Source organism: Lissotriton helveticus, chromosome 4_1 (assembly GCF_964261635.1).
Source record: "Lissotriton helveticus chromosome 4_1, aLisHel1.1, whole genome shotgun sequence".
NCBI lineage: Eukaryota > Metazoa > Chordata > Amphibia > Caudata > Salamandridae > Lissotriton > Lissotriton helveticus.
In genome coordinates, this window is record NC_136063.1 from 823,647,561 (window position 1) to 823,665,071 (window position 17,511).

General features: G+C 46.5%; 1 protein-coding gene across 1 annotated transcript in view; it reads left to right on the top strand.

Annotated features, from left to right (window-relative positions):
* The first annotated feature begins 4,207 nt into the window (after nucleotides 1-4,207).
* MYL12B (myosin light chain 12B) overlaps nucleotides 4,208-17,511 on the top strand; it is a 40,902-nt gene continuing 27,598 nt past the window's right edge. The window contains exon 1 of the mRNA XM_078687473.1: nucleotides 4,208-4,385. The gene's annotated coding sequence lies outside the window, so the exon portion shown is untranslated. The remainder of the gene's footprint in view (nucleotides 4,386-17,511) is intronic.

The following is a 17,511-nucleotide window of genomic DNA, read 5'->3' on the forward strand; positions in this document are numbered from 1 at the left end:
GCACTTCATCCTGCCCATGTAGTGCTGCCGCAGCACTTGCCTGGTTTGCTTTGGCTGTGTCACACAGGCAGGGCCCCACCAAGTTGCGTCGCAGCAGCCGTGGCTCATCCAGCAGGTAGCCCGAAGTATTGCTGTGGCCGGCAGTCCACAGTGTCGCGGCCGTGTGGATTTTACACGAGAACTTTCATCCCCTCACCTTCACCTCCGACAGGTTCTGTTCTCTCGCCCCCATGTCTCGCCCCTCTGAAGCAGTGCTGTCTATGTCGCAGCCACGCCACCTTACCAAGATGGCAGCTACGAGTTAGCAAGGCCCAATGCAAATCCAGGATTGTATTTGCCAGCCGCCCTTGCCACACAGGGGGAGTCGAGCTGGTATCTCTCCTGTCTCCTATGGCAGCTGAGCCAGCCTATGTGCTCTGGATGAGTATCGGATCCTTTTTTGGAAAAAGGGGGGTGGTGATGGACAGAGTTTCTGAATGATGCAGAATACTCTTACCAAGTCAAGAGATCATGGTTTTAATCCATCACCGTTTTTTTAGCTCAATGCACCATCCCAGCTCAGAACCTGGCTATATGCAAATTAGTCTGTTCCTGTCCCAGTGCATGATGGGAACAGGGCAAACCAAACTACCAAGCCAATTCTTATACTGGGAAGGAAACAAGCTTCCGGGGACCGGTTTCTGGCATCACAGCCTTCTTCGGCCCGCTTGCTTGAATCCTGATGGTGCAATGAGCAAGGGACTCACGTCTGAGCATACCCTCCCACACATAGTGTGGATAAACCGATTTTGGAAAAAGGGGGGTGGTGATGGACAGAGTTTCTGAATGATGCAGAATACTCTTACCAAGTCAAGAGATCATGGTTTTAATCCATCACCGTTTTTTTAGCTCAATGCACCATCCCAGCTCAGAACCTGGCTATATGCAAATTAGTCTGTTCCTGTCCCAGTGCATGATGGGAACAGGGCAAACCAAACTACCAAGCCAATTCTTATACTGGGAAGGAAACAAGCTTCCGGGGACCGGTTTCTGGCATCACAGCCTTCTTCGGCCCGGCTTGCTTGAATCCTGATGGTGCAATGAGCAAGGGACTCACGTCTGAGCATACCCTCCCACACATAGTGTGGATAAACCGATTTTGGAAAAAGGGGGGTGGTGATGGACAGAGTTTCTGAATGATGCAGAATACTCTTACCAAGTCAAGAGATCATGGTTTTAATCCATCACCGTTTTTTTAGCTCAATGCACCATCCCAGCTCAGAACCTGGCTATATGCAAATTAGTCTGTTCCTGTCCCAGTGCATGATGGGAACAGGGCAAACCAAACTACCAAGCCAATTCTCATACTGGGAAGGAAACAAGCTTCCGGGGACCGGTTTCTGGCATCACAGCCTTCTTCGGCCCGGCTTGCTTGAATCCTGATGGTGCAATCAGCAAGGGACTCACGTCTGAGCATACCCTCCCACACATAGTGTGGATAAACCGATTTTGGAAAAAGGGGGGTGGTGATGGACAGAGTTTCTGAATGATGCAGAATACTCTTACCAAGTCAAGAGATCATGGTTTTAATCCATCACCGTTTTTTTAGCTCAATGCGCCATCCCAGCTCAGAACCTGGCTATATGAGCAAGGGACTCACGTCTGAGCATACCCTCCCACACATAGTGTGGATAAACCGATTTTGGAAAAAGGGGGGTGGTGATGGACAGAGTTTCTGAATGATGCAGAATACTCTTACCAAGTCAAGAGATCATGGTTTTAATCCATCACCGTTTTTTTAGCTCAATGCACCATCCCAGCTCAGAACCTGGCTATATGCAAATTAGTCTGTTCCTGTCCCAGTGCATGATGGGAACAGGGCAAACCAAACTACCAAGCCAATTCTTATACTGGGAAGGAAACAAGCTTCCGGGGACCGGTTTCTGGCATCACAGCCTTCTTCGGCCCGGCTTGCTTGAATCCTGATGGTGCAATGAGCAAGGGACTCACGTCTGAGCATACCCTCCGGATCCTCACAGGGCACATAGAGGCCGAAGCTCACGTCTTAATCCATTGCGAGTCAGGTCACGCCCTGCATGTTCCACTTTTTAAATACATTGCACCCTGCCCTCTGGGTTCTCCAGGGCACACCCCAGGGGTGTCTTATATGTATTAAAAAGGAAGGTTTGGACCTGGCAAAATGTTTATTTTTTCAGGTCGACATGGCAATTTAAAACAGCACACACACAGACTGCATTGGCAGTCCTGAGACATGTTTAAAGTGCTACTTAAGTGGGTTGCACAACCAGTGCTGCATGCCCACTAGTAGCATTTAATGTATTAGCCCTGGGCACAGGTAGTGCCTCTTTACTTGGGACTTACAAGTAAATTAAATATGTCAATTGGGTATAAACTGATTCTACCATGTTTTAAGGAGAGAGCACATTAGCAGTGGTAAAGTGTGCAGATTCTAAAAGCAAGCAAAAACAAAATAAGCAAACAAGAGGTCTGTAGGAGAAGATGTTTGGATAGGTCACCTCTCCCACATGTCGTGGCATGCTTCATCATAGGTGACCTACCACACTTTGATAGGAATAGTACCACCACCGTGGAGTCAACCGGATTCCGGGAGTTCTTTTATAAATAGTACTGGATAGAGACAAGGATCCAGATCTGAAAATATCTCAGATCATCCCAGGGAAATTTTCCTTTATTAATTGGGTGACATGGATATAATTAAAAACAAGTGTGGATAGCAATCGATAGCTAATTTATTGTCCATCCACTCATTTAAAATATTTACATTATATATAGCTATTTATGGTAATCCATTACTGAATATTTTGTTTATGGCTAATTGTCATAATATGATGTTTGGCAATTGGCTTTATTTCATGGTGCTGATTTGAATCTGACTAACTAACAACGTTTAGCCTTTTGTAATGTTTCTTAATTTTGAATAAACCTTAATGGTTTTGAATTGAATATTTTCCTGTGAAGGTTTTTTTTATTTGTACTGAAGGCACTGTCCTTTGAGACTCGCACAGCCCCAATCCTGCACATCAGCTCTTAGAATGTATTTGTGTAAAGCGCTAACACCCTCAACAGTCCAGGTGAACCTGCAGCCAAATCAACCAACGATCGTGATTTTGGTTAGGTCATCCTAAGACTATTTATAATTGAGATTTAACACCATCACTGATTCACCTACCCATGACTGTATTATTGAGGTGCCTTTTTTGGGGTATATGATTTTAGGGATACCCCATGCCCAGAATAACTAACCCTAAATCCTGTGTGAGTTGTTTGTCCTGTTAAGCACTGACTAACTTTTCTGTCTAGTGTGATTTAAATGCACAATTTCACACATATACCCTAAGAAATGTCTCCTAATGTTTAATTTTAAAGTCGCCAAGGGAAGGGGTGCCCGCATACATTTTTGACCCAGGCTCTAAGGATGGATCTCTGCACTCACTATTTACAAAGTTTAGGTGTGGATGGGAACCTCTCTTCTTTATGTTGTTTTGCTGTTGGTCAATTTCATTATTTATGAACTGCTTTAGTCGCGTTATGGGGATGCTGTGCTGCGTCGTGGGTGCAACACTGAGGTTTTTAAGGATACCATACCATGCTGGTTGATATTATAGCCAATATTTTTGTTCCATGACTCTTGGGGCCCCCAAGCGTCCTAAAACTGTTACAAGAAAGTTAATAAATTAACCCTGGATGTGCATCATTCATACAATGAGATGCGTGTATAACTAATCAGTTCTAGGTCAGTAAGTGAACATACTATTTGCTCTCGGAGAGGGCCTCCAGAGTCTGGCAATAACCGATAAACTCTAAAACCTACAGGGAGGAAGCAGCCGAGACCCATTTTGAAGAGCTCTTGGAGCCCCACCCATTCTATGATGTCACAAACAGGAAATTCCAGCGTTTCTTCCCCTACAAGGACATGCTCACTCACAGCCAATCGCCGTTTGGAGCCACGGAATGTGCGGCTGTAACTGGACTGTACCAAACGTGTATGTGGGGGGAGATAACAAGCTTGTTTTCATCCGCACCCAGCAGCACAGCATGACTATCTGCGAACGTTATTCAAAATGATACACATTAATTTAAAAGCAAATAATGTGTGCCCTTGGTGAAAGGAAAGCAGCATTTTTAGTGGACCGTTGAAACGTCATCGATTCCCCTCCGCCTCAGTCTCCCTGCATTGGTAGATTCCGTGGCCCGCCCTCTTCTTCCGGGGACCTCTGGATCAGGAAGTGGCAGCTGGACAGGGTAGGGTGAGCGTTGGTGGGTTTCTTGGCCGGGCTCTCACTGCTGTTGTTGGTCGAAGGTCTGTCACATCTGAAGGAGTCCGCACTGCTCTCTCCTCGCCTTCCAATCCACCGCAGCCTCGGGTGAGTGGCAGTAAGGGAGTGGGACAGCTGGAGGGAGCGCGGCCTTGTCAAGGGTCCGCCCAAATCGGTATTTTAATGTGTTTTTTTTTAATCCTAAAATGTCCGTGCGAAGCTAATTGTAATACTCATTAATATGGGTCATCTTGGTTGATAGTGTTTCCTAAGTTTAGGGGGTGATTTGATCTTCGCTGAATCTTTGAGGGTCACAAATTGGCTTCTTGCTTTGCTGGGAGCTGTGCTCTCGGCTTGGCACAGTTGTTGGGGTGTGGCCATCTCCTGAGTTGTGTGCCATAAGAGCAGCAGAATTAGGAGAGGCTACCTTTGACTATAGTTTCCATTATTGTTCCCACTTATTTGCCTCGAAATTGATTTTCGTTTAAAGCAAGAGAACGCTGATATGTTATTTTTGTTTCGCGATTCGGGGGAGTTGACGTATAGCGTGGAAGGTTACGTGTATCTATTTTTTTAATCTGTTTCTTGCCTCACCGCCGTATAACTAACTAAACGCTGTGTGTCTCTGCCGTCAAAATAATGTAGTACAGGGCGTACTCGCTAAAAATACACAGCCTCCACGTTTCCCTGGATAATATGTACTGACCGGTTATTTACGAAGGATGCTCGCTTGGAGTGCGACCCTTCACCCTATTTTGGGTGCTTATTAAGTTAACGTACACCGCCTCCTACTTAACTCGAGTGCAGGAGAAAGGCGTCATTGCAGTTGAACTTTTATCGTGGCTTCAGTTTTCCCATGCCATGCGATCTCCTCCCCCCCCCTTTTCCCCCAGTCAGCCAACACGTTTGAACCACAATAACTTTGCAAGCTCAAGTTTGTAAAGCACCGTGCACGGATGCCAAAGAAATAGTAGATGCTAACATGCAGTACTCCTAGTTGAAATGCAGTAATCTGTTTGATGGTGGTACGAAGCCTGTGGCCACTTGCGGCTGCAATTTATTTGTACACGTGTAGTTCTCCTGAGATAGTGAGGCTCACCTGGCCCTTCGCCTGCCTGTCGCATATCTTCTTTGGGCGTGGCTGTGAAACAGGAGGTGTTTGCTTTAATGTGGAGTGGGAAGCCAGACAGCGACGAGCACCGCCTCGCGAACCGTCCTCGGGCTCTCTGCTTACCTTTCCCTCCGTAAAGTGTACGTCGGTTTAATTAACTCCTGGCTATTGCCTCACTGCTCTTGTGTAATCCTGCACGACTGCGCAATCGGCCCACATCTGGCAACTCCTAACAAACTCCATATGTTTTCGCTTGTTTAGTGTGCTGGAAGCCTTCATACTGTGCTTTTTTTATTATACATCTAGAGATTTGGCATTTAAAAGCGTTAAACCGCATACGCATATAGACATTAACACCGTCACTGAGAAAGCAGCCTCAATCCCCCTCAAAAGGAGAAACCGCCCGGCAAATTTACTTCTATATTGGCTATTGATGTGATATGAGCTGTGGAGTGCTCTTGAAGCTGTGAGGTGGGTGCAGCGCGTCATTAGGCCCAAAAGTGTTTAGCAGCATTACAGTCGTGCCGGCATAATGAGAACCGACGAGGGATAATTGAAGGCAAAAATGTAATGTAGACAAAACACTTTTTTCTGCTAAATTGGGGACAGCTGACCTCTATGCTATGGGTTTATTAATAAATGTTACAAAGGTTCAGGTACTGCACTCATTCTTTTGTATACTTGTATTAGTTTTATTTAGTCACACTCCAAGACATGCAAGTTTGAATGTATGTTTTTAGTTCTTGCCAAATTGGTGGACAAGGTAAGCAGGGTCTACCTTGTTAAAAGGGGGATTGATAGGGTAACCCTATGCAAATACTCCCCATATGCTCTTGGCGCCTGCTTAACGGTGGATAGGCTTCATAACCGCAATGATACAGGCTCTGTACTTGGTACTGGAACTTACCCTCATGTAAGAGTGTGCTTGGATACAGCCATCCAGCTACCTCTATATAGCAATACGGTCGACTGCTGGGCTTGAGCAGAAGCCAGGCACAGCTATCATCACCTTTCACAAAGTGTGTAGTGGTGGTACATCTGAGATGGTTGTATGATGGAATCGTGCATGCGATTACCACACATTCCTTTACAATGCAGTACCCTTACCGGATTAACGGATTTCGTTGTAAAGAATTACGCTTGGTAAAGGTTGTGTGGTAATGGTACCTGCTTTGTAACCGCTGGCACCTACCACAGCCCCTTCCACTTCCTGAGCCTTATACATCATTCCACCACAGCCATGAAACTGGCACCTCAGCCCCCACCCTGGGCTCTAAAATCAGGCCCCCAGCTCTGAAGTTCGTGTGAGAAAGGGTCATTTCATTAAAACCCGGAGTCGGATAAAAAACTATCAGATATCCCATTTGTTGTGGAAATAAATAAATAATATTGTTGTGGAAATAAATAAATAATAATGTTAAGTCAACTGCATGGAATTATCTTAAGAAAGCGATAGATGAGTTTGCGGTTATTACAATCTGGAACAATACGATAAATAACACATCGTTCAAAAAAATAATTAATAAAACTCCCTCGTAAAGGACAAAAACTCTAACGAAAAGAAAACATGCTTGGACAATAATAAATGGTTACAAAAAAAGAAGGTACAACAATATTTGTAAACACCCTGGTCGGAAAAAAATAAACAAGTTCTACTCAAGGCAAGATTTGGAATACTCCCGGGACTTTGTCATCTCCCCCCGTGGAAAAATACTGAAAATAGCACATTATGCAGACTTTGTAAAAAGGGAGAGGAGAACATTGTCCACCTTTTATGTATTTGTCCTGGACTCCAAAAAGAAAGAAGATTCTTACTTAAAATACCTTTTAATCTACGGGGAATAAGGACATGTAGGCATGCATTGAAATATTGTCTTGAATCGAACGATATAGCTATGAACACTACCTTTGTGAGGTTCCTACTAACAGCGAAAACAAAATTAGGAGATTAAGTTTTAAAATGAAGTAGTTTAATGAAATTTAATGACTTGTATGGTGCAATGGCTCTTATTAGTTTTATACATTACAGTACATTTTATGTGTTTACAATATTGTAAGATTTTAAATAATCAAACAATAAAGGATTTCTACCATCTACCTATGCATGGTAAAGGTAGTCGCACTGTAATGGCTGTTTACTGTCTGATAGTCGCCCATCCACATTCGCCCAAAACAAGTATTGCCTCCTTTGAGGCAATACTTGTATGAGAGAGTAAAGGCTGCAATTTATTGGCTGCTTTTACTTACAAGCAATCGTTCCAAATTCACTTTACTTTGTACATTTTAAAGAGAAGATAGCTTTGCAGTCGTTTTTTCCCCTGAACACTCATTGCTGGGCACTTTCTTCTCAACCGCCAGTACTGTCCAAGACTTCATCCAAACAGGCCTACCATGTGGCCACGGAGTTGCGACAGTTTGGTAGCAGTGCTTAATAATTTCTGACAAACCGCACAATGTGGTGATAGTCATCAAGCATGCAGAGATGGTCCTGTGGTCCTGTACTTTCGGTACCTGTGCTTTATGCAGACAGGCCCTCTAGGTGGGCTTCCGTTTGCAGTGGCCATGCTTCACTTCGAACAGGGCTGCCTAGTGGCCATACCAATCCATATCCAAGCTGAACCTACACTTAGTTACGTCTCTCACCCCATCATTTCTGAAAATATCCCTTTAGCTGTGTCATTTTGACTCATTGCATTGCTTGAGTTTCTACGTGCTGCCTCTTCCACCTGCTGTTGTGGCTGCCTTTCAGGAATCCAGTAGTGAATTCGAGAAGGGTGGTAAGTGCTTCACATGATTTCCCTGGTCCTGCCAGGTGTGAAAACAGGTTTTTGAGGAGGTTGAAAGGAGTGTGTACCTTTCCTTCGTTAGCCTGGGAGAGCTCTGCTTTCCTTGTTGCCTTCTAAGTGGGGATGGGAGGATAGTTGTTCTCCTGCAGTGGACGTCTGGTAACACTGTGGGTGGGGATAGGCATGGGGAAGCACAAGCTCTCATGAAGCTTTTGTGAAAGCTAGATCCGAGCTCTGCATAGGAGCATGAGATATGATTTTGGCTTTGTGAGTCGAAACAAACGCGCCCCTGGTGTGGGTGAAATGTAACTCAAAAGATACGGCAACATAAAATACATGACTTAATGAGCCTCTTATGAATGCACCCAGTTGAGTTTATAGTGCCTCCATCAACCAAATAAATTGCTTGACAAGGGTTGTCTGATCTCTTTTGACCAGGAATTTGATTAACAGCTGCATACAACTTCTCTCAAGTAATTTCATGTACGCCTCATTCTGAAGGTTCGGCATGTCTAAACTGCACTCCTGTCTTTGCCTACAAGAGGAAAAGAGCAGTGTTCCCAGATTGCAAAGGGGTCTAAAGTTAGTTTGTTGAAGTGCATGCTTTTATATTGTCCTGCACTAGGGCAAAAGAAGGAAGGAAGAGGATGTAGTGTAATATATGGGCATTTGATTGGTTAGCTATATGTAGCAGGGACTCCATGTCATCGCTCTTCTTCTCCCAAAGTTTTTTTTTTTCATCCCTCCCCGCTGCCCCTCCTGTGCGTACTCGTCACCCTTTAATGAATCTCTCCTTTCATGCTACTTCCTTGGTCCGAGTCTTCCTGCAGTAAGGCTCCACAATGTAATCTGCTTTCCGCCTCTCTTCCGGAATACTCCTCTCCATGTAAACTAATTTGTCCTCTTGCCTGGTCACGCTTCTAGTATCTTAAACATATACTTTTATGATTTCTCAATACAAAGCATTCTGTGGTGAAAAAGTGTGCTCCCACCCCCAAGTTCCATATGCTTCCAATTAACTGGTTTAGTAGAAGAGTGTGGATGATACATAACGTTTTATGGTGTGGTGTTCGTGCTTGGGTGGATTTCTTGTGCCATACACAAGTATTGAAGTCAAATAATGGGTCAGTTTTAGAAAACTAGCGATGCCTCTAGGAATTTAGGGCTGCTACAAATTACCCACACCATACAATATATTTTTTCCTTACATAGGTCATTGGACATGCGCTTTTGGCAGAATACAAGAACATGAACAACCAAGACCGAGTGTATTCTGTCAGCACTGCTGAGCCCACCCAATTAACACATTCTGTCAATATTTCTCAAGAAGACCTATTGATGTTTTTTTCTTTTCTAAGTACCTTAAAGTCCCGAAGGCTGAAGAGGAGATGGTAACCAAATAAGCCAGGGTTCTGTCAGCCTTCCATCTTAAAATGGAGTTGAAATCCCCCACCACAAAGTGTTTTATAGTGCATGATTATCAAGTAACCAACCCGTGGCAAATTACTTGTTTATTGTTTTAAACATAGTCTGTCAGGGTTGTCTTAAATGCCACATGTAGTTTACCAATGTTGTAATTGTATTATTTTCCACAAAGTATACTCCTGCATTGGCTGCGCTTCTTACCTAACCGCGATTGGTGTGTCCTGAGCTTACTTGGGTAGAAACATGGACAGCAGTGTACGGTTTCAGAATTTGGTTTGTTCTGTTCATTTAAAACCAAGTATTTCATTTGAGTTCTGTCGTGCCAGTGTAAAATGCTACTGCAATACGTTCAGATGCTTGTAATGGAAACATTGAAGATGCAACAAAATAGAAGGTAAACAAACTGAGTTGAGTATTCTGTAACCAAAGGTGTGCTTGGGACGAAACATCCCACTTAGGACTTGCTTTATCTCGGCAGCCTCGTGAGAAACTTGTACCTCGCAGCTGGCAGAACGTTTGGCTATTTAAGTCTGATTTCGTTGTCTTTGCGCACCCAGCTACCTTTTACCAAGGAACCTGTAAAATCAACAGCCTCATTATGTGTGCTGAAAGATGGGACACCTCTGATGTAAATGGGGACGTTGGGGCTTTTTAAACCAGCATTTGCAATGCAATAGGTCTCGCATTACTGGAAGTTTGAGCTATTTGCGTTGCATTATTATTAGCAATGCCAATAGCTCAAAGTTTCATTAAAGTGAGACCTATTGAATTGCAAATGCTTTTGAGACTGTTGCCTTGTCTTTCGGAGAGGGACAGGAAGCGGGAGAGGGAGGGGGAACGAGGGAATGGGAGGGGGAGAGGTAGCGAGAGAGGGGAAGAGGGGAGACAGACAGAGGAAGAGAGAGCGACAGGGAGAGAGAGGAAGGAAGGGGGCGAAACAGGGTGGGAGGGAGAGACCGGGAGAGAGTAAGGGGGAGAAACAGGGTGGGAGGGAGAGATCTCTGTATACCATTACCAGAACCGTACGGGAGGGTTGGGTTAACATTGGATTCAAAGCTTCTTATGCTTTAGAGTTGGAGACTTAAGTTCTTTGAATGAAGTTTTTATAAAACCCTGTGCACGAGGAAGTACCGCTGACGGCAGCACAGCAGTGTTTTATAGAGAGCCTTAACACTAAATCTCCAGTTGTATCTTGTTTCAGAGGATCATCGTCGGAACTCCCTGGAATTTATACTTCAGTCATGATAAGGAATGTATTCGCAGCATACGTCTTCAATATCTAAATAGGCAACCTGATAATCTCTTCCCTGGCACATTCAGTGTCTTTTCTGTTCTACCGATGGTAAAAGAGCGCATAAAATAAGGATATCGTTGCTGGCCCACAAACACTGAACACCTAGCTAAACAGGTTAAGCTCCCCCTACACATTTATAGGCTGTGTAAAGCACCGTAATTCCAAGGAGATAGCTTTGTGGGTTATTATCCGTGCGGCACAGACCTCTTTACCTAACCACTGATCCCAGCAGTGCCAACTCAGATTTGAACTCTTTCGAAGTTGCTAAAAAAGAGTGCCGTTGATGACGATAATGAAGGCCGCTATTTACTGCGCTGGGCTGCAGCTGTGAGCGCTATGTGTTATTGTCACCCTTCATTCCGGTTCCACGAAAGGCAAGTGCTGGCAGCCCAGAGCCCCAAGAGCGGTGGAAGGCATGAAATAAGGGGGACAGATGTTTGAAAGCGTGATTGGGCACACGCACAATGCACCCTTTCAGGCGCTACAGTGCTCGTGAAGGTTCTATGACATTTGTCCAATTTCATCTTGCTGTGAATATTGCATAAAATATGCGGTTGTGTCCATGATCACAGCACATGGCTAATGGTGAGCTGGGATTAGAGCCCCGATACTCCTTCTAATCTCTGCTGTTCTCGCTCAAGGGCTCAACTAGACGTTATCAGACATTAACTGCAGCCAAAAGATCATTGAGTCCGTTGCTGCGAATTGTCCCATATGGTCGAATTCCAACATTCAGGACTTCCGAACAGAGGGTGGGTGTAGATTTTTCTGCGTAGGAATCAGGGGAGTGGAGTATGCGCTAAACTCAGGACTTTGCACCCCATACTCAAGAATACCCAGCCCAAAAATCGAGCATCTGCATCCCAGAGTCAGGACTCAACCTTAAACTCCTTCATCGGCGCCCTAACATGAAGACCCTGCTATAAACTCTCTCTATAGCCATAATCCCGGGACATTTCACTGAACTCAGCCCTTCTATGACAGATGTATGACGTTACAACGCAGGCTTTTACCACGCATGCTGATACAACGCAAACCTTTACAACGCATAGCGCTTTGGGGTGCTGGATAGCGAATAGTTTAATTTACTATTCCAACTCCAGTCCCCGTGGACACTAGGGAAGGTGTTGGATAGTAAATTAAATCTATTCCCTATCCTAGAGCGACCCCCAGCGCAATGCGTTGTAATGGTTTTTGTTGTAAAACCTGCGTTGTAAAAGAACTGCGTTGTAAAAGTTTCGTTGTAAAGGATGTTTCCCTTCTATGACCGACCCTCGGCTAAACCACCCCTTGTAGTATCCCAAGCTCTTGCGCACTGACTTGCTGCAGAGATCATGAGTGCCTGTGCTGGGCACAAATGGGCAAACAGGTGAAAACGCCCCTTGGCAGTGGCGCAAGGCTACTTTTTTTTAAGTCTCTCACCTAACAAAATTGTGGTGTATAGAAATCTGTAGTAGTCTGCAAATGTGATGGCCACGGCGGTCCCAGTCGTGGCCCACAAGCTGTCTGGACTAATGAAAGTGGGCACTATCCTTGATGCCAATTCCTTTTTGCATGCCAAAGAAGTTTGCCTCGTTAGTTTACTTCGCCCCCTCCAAATTGTATGTTCTGTTGTCAGCGGCATCCCAACATCTAAAGGCCTTCCCTAAGCATAGCTGTCACAGGTCAGCCCCCCCCCCTTTAGTTTTGAGCTGTATGATCGGTGTCTTCAATTGTGCATCTCGTAAGCTTGGCCACAGATGTGGTAGCAGCCATTCCATGCATGGTGGCTTTGCAGGCAATGTTGGTTTCACCGCCATCGGAGACATGTTTCCCGCCTGCCATATTACAATGGCGGGCGGTGTGATGGCGGTCTGAAATGCCGACTGCCATGCATCTGACTGGCTCCTTGAGCTTGCCGGTGCATCCGAGGGCCTCGCAATCTCTGCAATGGTGACGGTACCTACCAGGCACTGCCGTAGGTATTACGATGTCCCTCCTTGCCAGCCTTTCAATGGCAGTTCCACCGCCATGGAAAGGGACATTGGGGACATGTAGTGGGCCCTCTTTCCCCCCTCAACCTTGATTGTGGGTGCACATATGGTGACCCCTACATATTCCAGCACTACGTGGCAGGCACCAGGCGGTTCCTGCCACATGGTGCAGGGATATGTTCCCTGTCTATTTGTTGTACTGCAGCGTGTTCCTCAGCACCTGCCTCAATACAGGAGATCGACTGTGCTACTGCCTTGTGGGCGTCGCATTCTAATGAGGTTGATGGAACCGCCGTCAGCATGTCAGGTAGTCCTGTTTGTTCGATAGGGTGGCAGGTGGACATGAGTCCGACTGCAGTCCTAATCTGGCGTCCTGGCTTTTGGCCTTGGCTCGAAGAGTGGTAATCGGGCTTGTGCTTGCAGAGTGATGTTGGTTTAGGAACTAAAGTGCATTGTAATACATGAAAATATAAAATAACGGTGAATGTGTAGTCGGAGCTTGCATTTTCAAAAACTGGCGTCTACAAATATTACAACTGGAGAAATAAAAATGTGTAACGTGCTGAAGAAAAAAGTGCCTGTAAGTGAAAAGGATGTGATTCCCAAACCTTTGGGTAAACCTATTTCACTTTGGCCATAAAGCTCTATGATCTAATGTCCAAAGATGGCCTCTGATTTGAACATGGTAAACAGTCCAAGACCTGACTGGGGGATTTCATACATGGAATAGAGGCATGTCGAGGAGCACAAATAAGAGGCAAGAGTTGAAGTGTAAGCAGTGACACGCTTTTGGGTCCGTGCTGAGGCCTGCCCAAACCTTACACACAAGAACACCCCAGCATCCATGCAGGAGAAATGCAGGGTCTAGGCTTGTGTACCTCGGATACAGGAAAAGCCTGCAGTCTCCCTGGTGCAAAGAAATTGCATCCCCCTGCTAGGGTTGGGATACATTTTATGGTAGCACATTTTTCAGCCAGGCATTCGATCCAAAAGATGTGGAGTCCCTCACAGGGAACAGAAGACTTTCTAAAGATGGTTAAACGACATGCTGATCAAAACAAGCATTTGCAATGCAATAGGTCTCGCGTTTACGTGAGTTTGAGTTATTGACATTGTAAATGACTGCCTTTTATTTTTGTTTCCGTTTTTAAAACCTAAATAAAAGGCATTGTTATTTACATAGCCAATTGCTTAAACTCGTAAATGTGAGACCCTTTGCATTGCAAATGCTTGTTTTCATACCTGTCTTTTAAAAGCACACACTTTACAGCTGGCAGTACGGCTGTAGTCTGTGTCCTTGTACTACTGAGCTCCCGAAATCCGTTACACAGGCATTCAACTCCAACACAAACTGGCACCATTCTTCAGACTTGGCCCCGCACAAACCCATTAATAATGTAATGGCACCAATAGTCGTCTGACACACATCAGTATTGTCCACTTTAACCTAAACGACCCCCAAAACCAGACTATCACCAATGTGCCCAACACTAAGACACTAGCAGGGTGGCAGTATTAGAAAGCCTGGCTTTTAATTCCAGCTTCGGCATTTGGACTAAAATCAACTGTATCTGAGGGAAAGGACAGACTGGCTTGGAAAAAACATCGCACGTGGCAACCTCCGAACCAGAGAGACTGGATTTGTCTGCAGCACGTGGGAGCTGGAGTGAGCATCCTTCTGCAGGCAGCAGTACTTGGGCCTCTGCGCTGCGGTGTCACGCCCCTCTGACACCCCTTCCCTCCCCCTTGTGTGCATGCTATTTCCTGCTCCCAAGAGCCACAGATGGGAACGATTGTGTGAATTGAAGTTTCGTTTTTCACTTTGTGAGTGTAGATTATAAAAAGCTAGAGTTGAGCTAAGGGTACACACATGGCGTTGGGGAAATTTGGTAGCTCCGTTCCAAATAAACTGCCTTATGCTTGAATTGTATTTTCTGTATTGAGATTTGTTTTAGATAGTGTGGACGCAGTCAAGTCGCGGTCGAGCTGTACAAAGGAGAGATAAATCATAAAAACACTGTAAAAAGACGTAAATACAAGTATCCATATAGGGGTATTCTAAAAGAGCAAACCATAACTGTTACCATGTTCATACAGTCCTGATGCAGTCTGCCTTGTAAGTTTGAGGTCTTGCAGGTGGAGTTGATTTGTGTTTTGAAATGCATGCGCCGGTACTGTTAATAAGGTAATGTGTGTATGCAAACGGAAAACTAGCTGGCTCAGTAAATACAAAGAACAAGCATTGGCCGTGAAAGTGATCGCGATGCACTTAATGACCTGTGTTGGCGGAAAGACAAATGGCGCCTGCGTGTAACCGCAAGCTTGAGGCCAGCAAAAGCCTGTGGTAGCACTTTTTAACCCCACTTACTAAATGTCTCGCAGGGCAGCACATGTGCTGGCTCACAGCGCATGTGCTGGCTCAGGCGAGACCTAAACAGTGGTCAACGGTTCTACCCATAGTTGGGAACCAAACACCCATAACCCATTATTTGGCAGTGTAGTTTTTTTTTTTTACTCAATGTCTGCTAGATATTCCTATGCAGGTTGAACTGCTTTACAATTAAGCATCCTTTCCTTAAAAATATAGATATTGCTGGGGCGTGGCCAAGATGGCAACCTTATCGGATGCAACTCCCGGAGGCTCCCCGCTACAAGTCCCCTTTCCCGGTTACTTTGATGGCAAGATCCCCAACTGAGCACCCAAAAAAGGGGCACAGCTTGGGAAAACGGAGTGACAACTTGGGGAGCAGTTTTGTCAGCGTGAGGATGCTGCGGTGGCACTTCTGCGGGCCTGACACTCTCCACCAGCAAATGTCGCCCAGGAAGTCAACACAGCGAAACTAGGCCGATGGCAACGGCCTCCAGACCCTAGCGTTGACTAGACACTGCTGGACCAAGGGCAGCCTCCAGTGGGGGCGCTTGCAGACTTGAAAAGGCGTGCGGCCGTGAGTGGAGGCGAGCTCTGGCTACGCTAAGAAGGTGTATGGGTGACGGCGGGCCAAGACGTGGAAATCGAGACCGCAGCATGGGGCCTACACAAGCGAGTGCTGGAGGCCGTCGACTACGGTGAGCGAAACGGCCACAAGGCAGCGGGACAAGAGTTAGGCGCTGTGGATAGCAACATGATTGGGAGCGGAGAGAGAGCTCGACCTGCAACATCGTCACCCCATACGGAGTAGCGGTGAGCAAAAACTTGTGGACCCCCCCACCGAGAAAAGGCGCAAAATACAAAGCACGTTGGGGTGCCTTCACGGGCAGGAACTTGACCCAGGGGCCCAGGCGGGGCTCTGCCCGTTACAGCACTCACCCTGGGGGAGCGCTCATTGCCTACAGACCTCAGGTGGTGGGTCTGGCATTAAGGGTCAACCACAACAGACAGCCTAGACGCAGGGAGAGGCCCACACGTGAAGCGGGCCGTGCCAGAGTTCCCCGGCGAGGAACTCTCCGCGTACAGGGCACAGCTACCTAGTGAACCCACACATCCTGACGGCGGAGAGAGACAGCCAACAAAACCAGATACACAACAGCGAGGGCTCCATGCCTGAGGTCGACTGCAAGGTACAGAGATCGCACTGGGGGCTCTTGTCTGGGTGTATTTCACAATCCCCAACAACGGGACAGACAACTACACAGACTAACTGTTCGCCTGCGGCCTACCACGACACCCAAGCAGACATTGGTGGCGACTCAGTACCTGGAGGGCCGTAGTTGAGAGGGTTCGGTAAGCAGTCAGATCAGGAGGTTCACGTACCGTGGCAGGCACACATGGAATTATCACCAAAGCCTCTGGGAAGGGCAGCACGCTCCTATGCCTCCCGCACAACAGTCCAGCATGCGAGGGCCCAGAGAGGATCCCACTGTTAAGCATCCAAGAGACAGTGAACCCATAGGACGACTATAAGACTGGCGCCGGTTGGGGACAAGCGATCTCACTCCACCCAGATGTCATTTGGACCCCCTAGCAACCTCTACACAAGAGTGCAACTGAAGATCAAAGGACTAGTGAGAAGCCCACGATGGCCACAATGAGGAAGAAGGGGGGGAGGTCACTCTGAGAAATGCTCACCAAGGGCCCCACAACTGGGGACAAAGGGGGACTTGCCTCTTCATTGTCCCCAACACACTCTGACCAAGAGCAAAATTACACACCCATCACCAAGGCCTTTCTGGGAATGCTTTTTAACACGCTCAGGTACGACTTCCAGATGATTAAGCAGGAGGTGGCAGGCAAAGTAAGAGAAATACGCCGTGATGTCGACGAGCTGGAGGAGCGCGTGGCGGCCATTGAGAATCGTGAACAGTCCAAAAATCAAGAGGTGAAGTTCCTACTTCAAGAAATCATCCGCCCGAAGGATCAGCAAGTGGACTTACAGGCTCCTACAGAGGACCTGGTGAATCTGTTGCGCCGCAATAACATCCGCGTAGGGGGGGGGTCCCGCTGCAAGAAGAGGGGGCGGACGTGGCCGGATAACTCCAGAGCCTCTTCGGGGAGATCCTGGGTGAGTCCTCTGATTTCGAGATCCGCATCGATAGAGCACACTGAGTGGGAGCCGGGAGGCGAGTGCCGGCTCCGCCGCCAGACATTCTGGCCTTCCTATCATACTTCCATTGAAGGAACGCATATTGCGGGAGGCAAGGCTGCAAC